Source organism: Falco punctatus, assembly GCF_963210335.1.
Source record: "Falco punctatus genome assembly, chromosome: 2".
In the NCBI taxonomy this organism is placed as follows: Eukaryota; Metazoa; Chordata; class Aves; order Falconiformes; family Falconidae; genus Falco; species Falco punctatus.
Window position 1 is genome coordinate 29,514,789 of NC_137581.1, and position 14,892 is coordinate 29,529,680.

Consider the following 14,892-nt stretch of genomic DNA (forward strand, 5'->3'; position numbering starts at 1 on the left):
AGAGATTTTGTGACTGCTTTGTGATCTATTTCAGGCAGAATATATAACAGGGGGAAAGGAGTGTTGAGGCACACAATATACAATTGTATATTAAGGTACGTGAGGCTGCAAGCATGTTGAAAGGTGAAATTAGGATTCAAAATCGTCTTGAGAATTTGGGCAGAACGGACAAGTTTTGCAAACAGGAAAGGGGAATAGAGGTCAGCTTGGCAGAAAAAGGTCAGGTAGTTGGCTGGCATTTCATTTTGTGAGCCATTATAACAACATAGTGATGCTGAAAAATGAACAGAAACATTAAGATGTATAAAGACTATATCACAGAATCATTTAGGTTGGAAAAGACCTTTCATATCATCCTTATGACGTGAAATACTTCTTTCTGTTCAGCTCTGAAGAGGCATCGGCTGAAGTATCAGGTCTAGTATTGTGTGTCGTATTTGTTAGGATAAACCAGAGGCAGTTCAGAGAAGAGCAGAGATTTAACAGAAATCTAGAGAACATAAGTACATGAGAATGAGAAATACAAGAAAATCGAAGGAGTTTGAGTAGGTTTGCCTACAGAATACTCAAAGGAAATACAAGTCTCCAAACAAAGAGAAAAATTTATTCCTTTCATGTTCTCAGTGTCTTTTGTGTTCGTGGTGGCTAGAACAAGAAAGAATAGGCTTATTGAATCAAAGAATATTTTAGATTAGTCGCTAGGGAGGAACCATGTAACAGGAAAGATTGTGGAGCGCTGGAAGAGATTGCTGAGGGGGGTTCTTCAGATGCGTGTGGCAATCAGGCACGTACCTGATGAAAATGTGTTAGCTAAAGGTGAATCCTGCCTTGGGGCAGATGACTGTCCTGGACAATCTCCTGACCTTCTCTCCTGCCAGGCTTTCTCTTCTTTCTGTGAACATACTATGAACTGGAAAATTACTGGAGTAGAGGACTGATCGCAATATCCTGCTCTCAAGAGGTGCCAAAGGACTGGAAGAAAGATCAGCTTTGACTTTTTTTAATAACTCAAAAGGAACTAGAAAATACGTTAAGCTTTCCTAACTATATTTGCATAATGTCTTAGACCGTAAACTGCTGTGAAACTTGCATAAATGCCTAAAGGAAGTTGGAATAACTACAGATAGTCAAGAAAAAGAAATCTAAGTGTAGTGCTGACACTTGTGATCGTGTGCTCTTGTTAAACTGTTGAGCTTGAGCTGACTCGCTGGAGGGGCATATGAGGTGGAGGACAGCATCTGCATTTCTGTGTAACATAATTATGAGCTTTCCTTATCTTCACTAGGACCATCCACCTGTGGAGCCTCTGGCAGAGTGAAGTGCTGGCCTGTGGCTGGGGCTCCTCTGTGCTGTGATCCCAGTCCAGTAAAAGGGCTGGAGGAAAGTGCCCAAGAGGACGGGCCTTTGGGGGTAATCCCTAAGCTCAGTGCCCTGGCTGCTCGCCAGTGCACCATGCTTCTCCTTTTTCCCACGACTATTTAGATGGATTAGACAGTGTGGAGGAGCTTTTTAAATCCCAGTTTTGGTCTTAGGCATCTACATTCTGGACGTTCTCCCAACGTGACTCAGTCATTGCTGATCTGACTCTACATGTTGATATATCTGATGATTTAAATGGGATGTCTAGTTGTTTTGCCCTGGGAAAAGTTCATGAGTCTTTTTCTGTAACTTTTTTCTTTAACGAACACAGAAGATGTCTAAGGAATCAGATCTTTTACTTTGGCTTTCATGTTATTTTTAGTGCAATAGCTAAGGAGCAGTGTTTCCTGTGAAGCTTTTCAACTGTTTTCCTTCTCATGCTATAGTTTTGCCATAAAATTTTTTTGTGCCCTAGGTTCACAGGAAATAAACTATTCCATTTAATTTCCTCCTCCCTCCCCCCTTTTTCAAGCAAATTAACTGTCTGATTTCTATCCAAGCTGATTACAACCTTTCTCTGACTAAATATTCTTCCAAAGATTGTATTTTCTCTGAATGCACTTGCCTGTGAAGAAAACAAGTGAGTAGGTGGTGAAATTATACAATGGTGTACAGGGATGGGAAATCAGATAACACCAAAATGCTGGATTTAATTTCCTCTACTAAGATGCCAACAGCAAGCGTGTTGGTTTTCAGTGGAAAATCGTTTGAGAGTCACAATAAAAGAAGAAGCGGTGAAGCGCAAAGCATCCTGTTCACATGTGAGTTTCAGACAGGCACAAATGTGGGAGAAGGCAGGTTAATTCCTTTCCTTGTCTCACATTAAAAGCACCCAGACTTTGCGGGCAAGCACGGCCCATCCACAGACTCTCCATGTAATGATCTGATTTTCATGATTTGTTTATCTTCATGATTTCTGAAGTTTCGTGTGGCACTGCAGGGGAAGGGAAGGGGGTGTCGCAGGAGGAGGTGTGTGTTTGTTTCCCCACTTGGGCATTTAGTTGCCCCAGGTGGAGGTAAATCCCCTGGGAGATTTGTGCTGGTCAGTGCTGTGGTCCAGGGGCATTGGTGCGAGGTTCAGGCTGGGGGCTGTGCTGCCTGGTCCGCCAGCACCTTGCTTCATGGGGGACCACGAGATGTCACTGCAGGTCCAGCCCCAGCCAGAGAATCCCCTTAATCTGTAAAGCATTTGAAGATCCAATACATTCACTGCTGGTTAGCAGCGAGGGAAAAAATGCAAAGGGGGCAGTTTAAGTCACATAATTGGTGTCTGCTGAAATTATGGTTAAATTTCTTTTGCCTTCAACAAGCTGATATTCAAGAAGAAAAGCAGTCCTGCAGGAAGGCAAAGCATGGTGCCTGCACCCTCAGAACAAACCTGCACAATGTGAGTTTAAACTCCGCAGGCAGCTGAGGGTGCAAGACTGCTTCTTTGGTTGGGTTTTGGTTTAAGCAGACTCTTACCTTCGGGGAAGTCGCCATCTAGACCTGCGCCGTAAGGCTCCAGGAATGTGTTTCTGTTCAGGGGAGCACCAAAGCACAAGTGTAAATCCTTCCGGAGTCAGTGAAGATAAGGTGACTTGCACAGTGCTTCTCTGAACTACAGCTGCATGTGTCTCATGACAGACAGACAAAAAAAAAAAATTAGGCATAAATCTGAATATTTGACACCCCTAAACACTTAGGGAGCTACCCAAAATCCAGATGACTACCTGTAAAATGAATAAATAGGCTGGGTTTGAAAGAAGTTCACCAAACTGGTTTTTTTCTCCACTGCTACCTCTTTTTAAGTGTGACACAGTGCATGGCTTTTGTAAAAAGCAGCGGTGCTGCTGTCACAAAGTGCTGTAGCTCTGTATTATTATTTAAATCCCTGTAACCCTGCTCGCCTTCAGCCCATGGCAGGTGAGGAGCTCCCAGGCTGCTGAAGAGTAAGAGGAGCTGTCCCCAGGCAGCACAGGGCCTTGGGGCACCCATCAGGTGAAGCTCGCCAAAGGTGCTTTGGGGATACACAAGATCAATGGGATCACTCAAGCTGCTGCTTTGGTAGAAGATGGATTGTGGCAGTTTTGCTTAAAGCAAATTGCTTTAAAATTAGCATTTATCTCTCCCCTTGTAGTTTTTTAGACATTTCTGTGGTTTGAGAACACCTGGCTGAAATGTCCACGTCTCCTGAGCCCTTCACCTCTCTTCTACCCTCGCAGCGTTAGGGTGAGGGCTAGAGGTGGCACCCTGCGATGGGTGGCAGGAGGAGCACACGGTCTCCTCTGCCCAGGCACAAGGGGACTGCACAGCAAGCCTGGAGCTTTCCTGCCCTGTAGCTCTGCAGCTTTCTGCCTTGCCTGACGGGCATCGGGGGCTGCAGGGGGCCAGATGTGCAACACACACACGTGGTGCAGACTGGCAGCAAGGAGCGAGGCAGAACGGCCACCCTGCACTGATTCGAATTGCGTTTGGGGAGGGGCCTGCTCATCCATGCTCCAGCCTGTGGGTTTAATCAGACCCCTGGGGGGACCCAGCACAGTCCTGCTGAGGGGGCATGTGCAGGAGGTGGTGCCAAGCCTGCTGCCAGGAAAGGCTGGGGGGCAGCCTGGCTGCATGGGGGTCACTGGGCACCAGGAAGTTCTTGTGTGCACTCATTTTCGGTTTTCAGAGCTGGCTTTTTTAAATGCCCCATGTGTCAGTGGGCCAGTTTATGGGGCTGAAGCAAGGGACGCAGCTAAGGGTCTTGGCCAGGGAGGGCAGAGGACTTCTGAGTTTGCAGTGAAGATAGGGTGTAGGTGTTTAGTGCAGTGGTTTGTGCTAGCTTTCCTGCCAGGCAAGGGGGTTGCCACATTGTGTGCTCCCGGTGACAGACATCATAAAACTTGGTCTTAGTCCCTGGGGCGAATGTGTAACAGGTTTCTCCACAGAAGAGTGCTGGATTTTGGATGACCCAGATGCGGAATGTCTCCAGAGCAAACAGCAAACCTCCCTGTACTGGGATGCATGGGATGTGCCAAGCAGCCCAGGCCAGATGCATGCTCTGTGCACAGAGAGCATCAGCACCGCCACGTGTCCTGCTCTGCCTCCGGAGATGGGTAAAGCTGATGGACTATTTTCTGGACACCTGCTAGCCCAGGGGCTGCAAAAATACTTGGTTGCTGTGAAAAGACAAGGAAAACCTTGGCTTTCCTACAAGGCACAACATCAGACTGTACAACATAAACCACTGTGGGCTGAGCTGCTCATGTCCTGCACGCAGGTTACAAGCAGGTTAATCCTGACAATGCTCACACCTACCGCATCCAGCTCATGCAGGCAGAACTGGCAAAATTTTACTCACCAGGGGAAACGAGGCCTGTGGGGGGGCTTGCTCCAAGGCCTGTCTGTGCTTTCCAGCGGTGCCGGGAAGGGTGTGCAGAGTTAGGCCCTGCTCCAAAAGACATGCCTGCGTCCCTGCAGAAAGGGGCATCGCTTCTAAGGGTTAAAGTTATTTTAAGTTATCTCTGCATTGCAGTTGCAAATCTGAGCAGCTGGGAACAACCTGCTGAACAGGAAAAAACTCAGTAAATATATACTGTCACTGATTTATAAAAGAGTGCGGAGACAATGTAATTACTGTAATTATGTCAGATACGTGCTGCAGAGTTGCCATTTGTGTTGGGAATTTTATCCTCTCACTATGGCAGGAGAATTAAAAAAAACACATACACCTGGCCAATATATTCGTGCCATGAGTAACCTACTCAGAAGCTGTTGTTTGATTGTCCTCTTTGCAGACCATGGAGCTCGTTAAGCATATCATCATCTTGGAGATGAAGGGGAGAGAGGCAAGGCTTTTGGGTAGCGTGCTGCTTGCTTCACACCCACGGGGGAGGCAGATTTTGGCTGTAAAGGTGGCCTGGGCAATGCTACCCTGGGCAAGGCCATGTTGCAGTGAGATGGTTTATAGCTATAGCTCACAAGAAGCTGCTGAAAGGGAAGTTTTGGTGAAGATGCCTGCACTCGCCTGCCTCTGCGGGTGCAGGTACCCACCGCTGGGACGGGTGGGCTGAGAAAGCCAGCAGTGGGTGCTGGGCGTGAGCTCCTGCTGGACCTGCCCTGCCCTGCCAGCCGGCAGCACTCATGGAGGGATGTAGTGGCCAGAGTGCCTCTGCCCTAGCTTATCTCCCTTTTCCATGAAGGTTTGCTGTAGCCCACTCCTGGCCTCGCTGGCAGGGTCGGGGACACCAGGCAACTCCTGTCTATGCTGACAACAGGCTGCCTGATTTTCACTCATGACTGCCATGGCAGGTGATAGCTGAGCAGCCAGAACTGTATGACTTGTATGGTCTATGGACCGTAAAATATGGGCTTATATGGGACTATTGGGTAAGGTAGGAAAGGGAAACTACAAGGAGAAACGTTTGCAAGGTACACAGGTATCGTAGGAGATGCTCACTGTGACCTGTGATGAACAGAGACAGAATAGTAGAATCATAGAATCATTTAGGCTGGAAAAGACTTTGAGGTCACTGAGCCCAGCCATTAACCCAGCACTGCCAAGTCCACCACTAAACCATGTCCCCAAGCACCACATCTACACATCTTTTAAATATCTGCAGGGATGGTGACTCAACCACTTCCCTGGGCAGCCTGTTCCAATGCTTGACAACCCTTTCGGTGAAGATATTTTCCCTAATAAACCTCCCCTTGTGCAACTTGAGGCCATTTCCTCTTGTCCTGTCACTTGTTACCTGGGAGAACAGACCGACCCCCACCTGCCTACACCCCCCTTTCAGGCAGCTGTAGAGGGCTATAAGGTCTGCCCTGAGCCTCCTCCTCTCCAGGCTGAACACCCCCAGGTCCCTCAGCCGCTCCTCACCAGACTTGTGCTCCAGACCCTTCCCCAGCTCCGCTGCCCGTCTCTGGACACGCTCCAGCACCTCAGTGTCTGTCTTGCAGTGAGGGGCCCAACACTGAACACAGGGTTTGAGGTGCGGCCTCACCAGTGCCCAGTACAGGGGCACAATCACTGCCCTGGTCCTGCTGGCCACACTGTTCCTGATACAAGCCAGGATGCTACTGGCCTTCTTGGCTGTCTGGGCACACTGTCAGCTCCTGTCCAGCTGGCTGTTGACCAGCACCCCAGGTCCTTTTCCACCGGGCAGCTTCCAGCCTCTGTGCCCCTGCCTGTAGCACTGTGTGGGGCTGTTGTGACCCAGGTGCAGAGCTAAGAGGAACTGGGATGTGTGGGTGGCTTTTGTAGGGAGAGGACACCCAGATTTTCAGGCCACTGCAGCACTTCTCTCGGGGATCCCAGAGGGTGGAAAGCCTCAGCTGTTCAGAGGGCTGCTGGGGTCTGGCCGGCACTCACTGCAGCTTACAGCTGGAGCTGGATGCACCCCAAACCCTGTGATTTCCAGGCAGGTTTCACTGCAGAGGCAGCAGGTTAAGTTTTTTCCCTGCACAAGCCATTAACCAGTTATTAATGGCTACAGCAACAACTCCATGTGCTTAAAAAGAAGGGAGAAAATGAGAATTTGACAGAGCTTTCCCTTCTGAACACACTGGGCTGTAAGAAACGATCCTCTTGCTTAAATAGTAAGCAGGTTGGACCAATATAAGTCAGTAGAAAAATAGGCTTGCTCTCAAGAGATCTTCAGAAGTAACAAGAAAAGCAGCTTTGCTCTGCAAGTTTCATCCCAGGATCTTGGCCCAGGGAGAGCAGGGCCTCTACAGCAGTGCTGGGAGGGAGAGATGCGGAGGGAGGTGAAAACAAGGCTGAGCCCAAAGCAGCCTCACTATTTTCCTCCTTTGAAAAGTGTCAAATTCTATGGGAAAGCATACCACTGATTTAGTAATTTTGTCATTGCTGTTGTTATTTAACTCCCTGGGCATTTGTTAAATGTAAGCCCTGAGATAAAGGTGTTATACAGCAATAAAACGGCAAGCCAATTCCACGAGGAAAGAGCTGATTGCATCTTACACAAGGCTGAGCTGAGGCACAGGTGATGTGACCTGAGCGGTGTCTGACCCCAGCAGGGACTGAGACATTTTGTGTTTCAGCCATGCCTCTTCACCACCATCTTGCCTTGTTCTCCTGATTGCTTGGCTTGTTTGTAAAAAAAACAAATAAAATAAAAATTGAATTTAAAAGAACTCACTTTTGGGTTCATAAAAACAAAGGAACGTAAACATAGCTCACCCATAGACAAGTTACTAGTCTCTGCTTCAGACATGTATGATTGTTTCCCCAACAACTTCTTCCCCCTCTCCATTCTCACTAGCTCTTCCATCATTTTCAACTTCTTGTGTAAGTCAGAAAAGAGACACGTTGAAAAACTCCATTATAAAAGACCTGAAGAGTAATGAAATGAGAAGATTACAAGTTCTGCTACGAGGTGTGTATTCTCTGTGCATCACGTTTACCCATCTGTGCTGATGACAGCAGTTCCTCTGCACGCTCTTCTGCTTACTTCTTTATTAAAACACATGTTTAGAAATGGCAGTAGGTGTAATGAGAGTGACTGCACCTATACCAATATTAACACTCTCCCCATTTAATTTACTATGCTATATGTATACACATCTGGCCACAGTATTTTTGCAATGCATACAGTGGCTTCAGCAAAAAAAGTGTTTTTAACACCCAAGAACCAAAAAAAAAAAAAAGAAGAGGCAGAAATAGCAAACCACAGTAAATGATATATTCTCTTTATTCTGGTGAGTTGTTCAGACAGGCACTGGGGCACAGAGCAAGCCATGATACCCCAAGCAATTCCAGCTCTGGACACAATCGCCTGCATACAGGGCAGTACCAAAGCAATCACTAGAAAGTGGTAGCACATTTCCCAGAGGGCTGCTTCACCTGCATCAGCTGCTATCACGTTTTATCCTCTGTTAATATGAGAGAACATTAGTCCTTCTTTTTCTTTTCTTTTTGGTTTTCTATTGATCCCAAGGTTCCTGTTTACAGTTTGGTGCTTTGATGACCATAATTTCTCCTCTGCTGAGGGTGTCCTATTGCCTCAGAAAGAAAATTATATTTCCATTTACTTAATAAGGTCACTCCAAGCTTAAGTCATTGGCCTAGCAAGAGGATGCACATAGGCCAGTTAAATTCGTAATACTTTACTCCTCTGTTTCTCATCTTCCCCTACAGGTTTAGCTGGTGTCCCATGTGTAAACATGCTTTGGAATTTGTGTGTGGAAATGCAACAGATGCTGCCACATGCATAGCAGCTCAAGGGCAGAGTCTGGAGAAACCAAACCTAAGTTGCCAGGCTCTTATGCCACCTCTCCTGTTTTACTGAGAGAAAAAACCTCCTTGTTGCCTCTGAAGGTGGATTCCAGCATCACCAGTGGATTATGTGCAGTTTTAGCAGATCCCAGTGTCAACTTTATTTTTTCAGTGCTATGGGGCGCACAGACTGGAGCAATGCTGACACTGTTGGCCTGGGTCATCATTCACTGGCTTCAGGTTCACCTCCCTTTTCTTCACCCTGCTCAGGTTGGACTAGTGTACCTTGTTCAGAAGTGTGGAACTCAGGTGTATTATCCCCAGACATGTAATTGGGGCTGACATATGCCTGGGTCTTTTCCAAATGCAGTGGTTTCTTTTTCTGCCTAGAAACTTGTGACAGCATTGGAAGATATTGAGCATTTGCCCATAGCCTCTGGATATTCACAGTAATTCTGAGCCAGCTGCCAGACACAGCCGTGTCCTTGGCAAATGGCCATTGTCCATGTGCAGGTCAACTTCAGTATGTGCAGGAAATCCCACACATGCATACTGTATCAAACCTTGTAGACATTTGCAAGGCATCTTTTAACATATTTCAGACCTGGAAATCCCAGACAGAGACATAGCTGGGCATGTGGAGCAGAGGAATAGGAAGGACTTTCAAACTGCCTGGTTTGAGTAATTCTAATTGTATCATTGTCTTGGTTTCAGCTGGGATAGAGTTAATTTTATTCCTAGTAGCTGGTACAGTGCTGTGTTTTGGATTTAGGATGAGAATAATGTTGATAACGCACTGTGGTTTTAGTTGTTTCTAAGCAGTGTTTGTACTAAGGCAAGGACTTTTCATCTTCTCACCCCACCCCACCAACAAGTAGGTTGAGGGGCACAAGAAGCTGGGAGGGGACACAGCCAGGACAGCTGACCCCAGCTGACCCCAGGGCTATTCCGTACCATACGGTGCCATGCTCAGCATATAAACCAGGGGCAAAGCTGGCCGGGGGCTGCTGCTCGGGAACTGGCTGGGCATCGGTCAGCGAGTGGTGGGTAACTGCATTGTGCATCACTTGTTCTGTATGTTTTAATTCTATTATTGTTATTATTATCATCTTCATCATCATTATTATCATTATTATTATTTTCCCTTCCGTTTCTGTCCTATTAAACTCAGTCCTATTAAACTTCTGTCCTGTTATTACCTCAGTCCATGAATTTTACTTTTTTTCCCCAGTTATCACCCTCATCCCATCCCACTGAAGTGGGGGCAGTGAGCGAGTGGTGATGTGGTGTTTAGCTATGTGCCAAGTTAAATCACAACTGTCCTTTCTGGGTGCCCAACACGGGGCAGGAAGGCTTGAGATAACCACAGATCTGACCACAGTGTGTTAAAACAAATTTGCTATAAACATTCATTATATTAATTCAATAGTTGCTGGTCACAATGTTGATTTATTTGCCCTCAGAGCTGTTGTGCTTGTTCTCAGGGTTGCGTTATCCAACACCTCACTTGCTGTATATGTTTCCCGTTGTGCTGTTTATCACCTCTGGGGGCTGGGTTAAGGTTATCGGTTTGTTGTACTTTGTAACACTGGCTTATGCTATGATAGAATTGCTGATCATGAAACTAATCTGGTATTTGTACTCAGCATTGCCATTATCTCTGTGCTTTGGGAGCTGTTTATCAGAAAACATTAGTAATTACACCTTTTACCTTTTCTCCTCAGAGAGCCAATCTATGGGGGAGACACCTTCCTCCACCTTCCCCCTCTCCTCCAGGCTAATTACAATAGCTTTTGAGAATTTTAAATGTCCTCAGGATGTTCAAATCAGCATGTTCCTATTGCTATGCTTCCTGAATGTGTTCCGGGTCTTGTTTAAGGTTAAAACAACTATTTAAGAATACCACCCAGAGATCTGCCCTGAGGCTGGCTACTTATGAGTGGCAGGGGGTGTGGGGTAGTATGGGCAAGTGCCTACCTAGGACAGTGGGCACCTCTAGCGGTTTGGAACTTCACCCTTGAGCGAGCCCAGAATCCAGAAAAAGTAGTACAATGTTTGGGAGAAGTACCCTGTTTGAGAAGGGGAAGAAAATAGTTCAAACCCTTCTGCAAGCCAGTTTTGCCATAAAACAAAGTAAGGTCAAGGGACCTGTACAGAGGACCCAGTTTTCAGGAATAAAATGGCAAGATGGACGTCGTGAGATCCCAACAGATGTGATCAATAAAATAACAGCAATGCCTCCACCAGCTAGTAAGAAACAAACACAAGCTTTCTTGGGTGTTGTGGGTTTTTGGACAATGCATATTCCAAATTAAAGTCTGATTGCAAGCCCTCTCTGTCAAGCGACTCAGTTCTCTCCCTCATCCCACCCTGGGGGGGAGGGCTGAGTGAGCAGCTGTGTGGTGTTTAGCTACTGGCCAGGTTAAAGCACAATAATAATTCTGGCTAATGGCAGCCCACCGTCAAGGGGCGTGAAGGCAACTAGTTATTTCTCAATAACTTAGTACGGATTGTAAGAACACTTTTTATCGGGGTGATTATACATTTCCCTTTTCTGGTCTTTACAGCTCCCATCTGTTTGTCCCCAGCAAAGTTGTCTGCCTTACCCTCTCCTGGACTCTGAAACCCAGCAATTCCAAACAACTGATTTTAAAAAAATAATAAAAAAAATGCTTCTAATAGAGGCTGGGTGATTTGGAAAAAGAGGAGGCTGTCAGAGCTTTCCTGAAATATGGAGGAGACATTGGCAAGACCTCCGTGTTGTTTATTTGCACATGAATGGGAAGGTTTCAGGGAAGCTGTTATTCATGCCTAACAGAAGGTGCATCAAGTGAGGCGAGCATATTTCTATACAGCAAAAACTTGAAAACCTGGCTGCCAGATAGTAAATACCCATGTGCTGGATGAGCCATACACTTTGACTGTTACTCCAAAATAGGATTGAAAACCCTTGGGAAAAAAAGAACTGACAGTCCACATGGTCTCATTTGAAATATACAGACCACCAGTCATCCCAGTCACTAGCAATGTGTCAGCACAGGGATTTTGTCTACCACTCACCCTGCCGTCCGCTCCCCGGTAGCTCTGTGTGGTCAAACAGTTCTCATTACCTTGGCTTATTGCTGCTCTTGCAGGTGGGTGTAGGATCAAAACCACCAGCCCCTCTCATTTATTTAACCTAAGGCCAGTCATGACAGCACAACATACAGCCCTGCAAGCCCCTGAGTCCCTACATCTCTTTTCTATCTGGTGCTTAAAAAATATTAGGCAGTCCCCCTGCTTGCATGGGTTTATTTCCATTTTGCCTTTCTCCCCATCCTATTTTCCACGCTAAGCAAGTTATTTCAGACTAAGCAAGATATTTCTCATTCACTCTGTTAGTACTTTCAGGTTCTGGCTCAGGCTTTCCCACTGTACTGCAGTCTTTCCTCTGAGATCAGTTTCTCTTTTAAAATACTCGTGCAGGATTTGAGTGATGCCATTTGCAGAAGGAATGGAGAGCTCAAGTGTGAAAAGTGACTGCAAAGGGCTGCAGAAAGATGTATCCATCTAGTTTTGTGAAGAAAATGTTACAGCTTTTAAACTGCTGGTAAAGCTTTTTCATTGCTTCATGCATGGCCCAGCTCCCGTTTCCATCTGACTTCGTTAGCATTTGGCTGAATCCCTGTTCTTTTTGAAAATGATTGATTGCAGAAAATCTATCCTTATTAGTGCTATTCAGCCCCAACTGTATTTACCACGAAAGCAATTACCAGGGAGCTGGGAGCTGGCTTTCCTATTCAAAAAGGTCGGTTTGCCTACAGGAAGAGCCAGGAACCAGCATTTCCCATGGCCTCAGAAAGCTGGAGAATGTGTTTCAGCCACAAAAGGCCATGTGGACATCCTGTGCCTCTGTCCACGTCAGATGCGCTGTTGCCACCATCGCTGGTCCCGTGCCGAGGATCACGTATCACCGTGTTGGGAACACACATTTTCCAGAGACAGTCCTGTTGACATATGGGAATGCACTGCTTGTCCCTGCCTCCAGAAGTTGAGAACTGGAAAGAGGTAATCAACGTCAACCAACATTTACCAGCTTTTCTCCATGCCACTTCATTGCTAAGAAAGTTTTAATGTGAAAGAGTAATGTGTTGAGAGCACATGCTGGTGGAGCAATTAGATTCACAGAACTACAGAACGGTTAAGGTTGGAAGGGACCTCTGAAGGTCTTCTGGTCCAATCCCTCATGCTCAAGAAGGGCCACCTAGAGCCAGTTGCTCAGGACCATGTCCAGACAGCTTTTGAATATCTCCAAGGATGGAGACTCCACAGCCTCTCTGGGCAAACCTGTGCCAGTGCTCTGTTACACCCCCAGTGGAAAAAAAGTGTTTCCTGATGTTCAGAGTTTCAGTTTGTGCCCATTGCCTCTGGTCCTGTCACTGAGCACCACTGGGAAGAGCCTGGCTCCGCTCTCTTCGCACCCTCCTTTCAGGTATCTATATGTATATTGATGAGATCCCTCTGAGCCTTCTCCAGGCTGAACAGTCCCAGCTTTCTCAGCCTTTCCTCACAGGTGAGATGCTCCGGTCCCTTCATCATCTTTGTGTCTCTTTGTTGGACTCTCTCCAGCAGTCCCCTGTCTCTCTCATACTAGAGAGCCCAGCACTGGACACAGCACTCCAGGAGTGGCCTCACCAGGGCTGAGCAGAGAGGAAGGATCAGCTCCTTCAACCTGCTGGCAACAGTTCTGCTAATGCAGGCCAGTTTTCCGTTCACCTTCTTTGCAGCAAAGGCGTGTTGTTGTCTAATGGTCAACTTGGTGTCCACCAGGCACCCTGGGTCCTTTTCTGCCAAGCTGCTTTCCCACTAGCTGGGTGTGCCTGGGATTGTTCCTCCCCAGGTGCAGGACTTGGCTTTTCTTCTTGTTGAATTTAATGAAGTTCCTGTCAGCCCATTTCTCCAGCCTGTTTCGGTCCCTCTGGGTGGCAGCACAACCCTCTGGCATGTCAGCCACTCTTCCCAGTTCAGTGTCATCGGCAGACTTGCTGAGGGTGCGCTCTGCCCCATCATCCACAGTAACCCTTTGCGGCAGCAATTCAGTAATACAGACTTGGCCATCTCTGCTCTTCCCAGGACACTCGTAGGCCTCCCTCTTCTAGCAGAGACACCCCCTTTCCGAAAGTTTGGTGATCCGGGAGCTTAGCTGTGCTTTTCCCCCCACCAGGAGGAGCATGCAACCCCTTAGCCTTCCTTTGAACTCCCAGGCATTGGCTGAATTTGAGAGCTGCCTGAATCTGCTGGTTTGCCTTTAAACGGCGCGGTTCAGCCCACTCTCAGCTACATGTCCCAGTTGCATCCATGTTTCAGAGCCCAGCTGCAGGAGCATGAGGTGGCACTGCCATGACAGGCGCTGCAGGTTTTCTTTAACACTTGCCAGCATAGCAAAGAAATGCTTTTATGGGCAACCACACACTTTGCTTTAGAAAGTATTTACACAGCTATTCCCTATTTGGATGATCGGCTGCCCTGGTCTTTCCCACTGGCACAACTCTGGGATGGCACCGTCTCCAGATGGTGTGGCCAGGCCTGGAGGATGCCTGCTGGAGGCTTTCAGGGCATTCTCCCCAGGCAGACAATGCATGCATTGAAAAAACTAAGTATTCCTGAAATCCTTTAGAAGTCCTTTTTGAGAATGAAAATAATAATGAGGAAAATATGGTGTTTTAAGGCCACGTCTAAACCTTGCTAGAACCTTTCTTTAGCTGTGCCCACAGCAACTATTCTCAGGTATTTGAGAAAACCTATGAAACACAGTAAGATCCCAGTTCCACTGTATTTCTAACTGTGTTATGGGACAGCTATGTTGCAAGTAGACTACTGGTGGGGCTTTATTACTGATGTAGTATTTTGCCATCTGGTCCTTCCTACGTAGTAAGTACTTGCAAGAGCTCGCCTTCTCCCCCAACCTCAGGCAAAACATCTGTAAGTTCTTTAACAATCGCAGAAGCTACCAGTATTAGTTAGGGCGTGGAGCCAGCTTCCAGCCTGGCTCCTCGAAAGTATTTTGGGGTGGGGAAAGCATCTTACCTCTGCAGCTCTTCCTTAACTGATTGGGCATGCTTCGCATGTCCTGAACAATTTACCTAACACAAGCAGTCACGATCCACCTCTTTTGTCAAACTGGGTAAAATAAAGGAGAAAAAGACAATGCTGATTTAATGTAGCAAAATATAAACCGTCCAACATAATTCTTTAGATACGGCACCAGCAATTTACAGTTTAATAAGAGA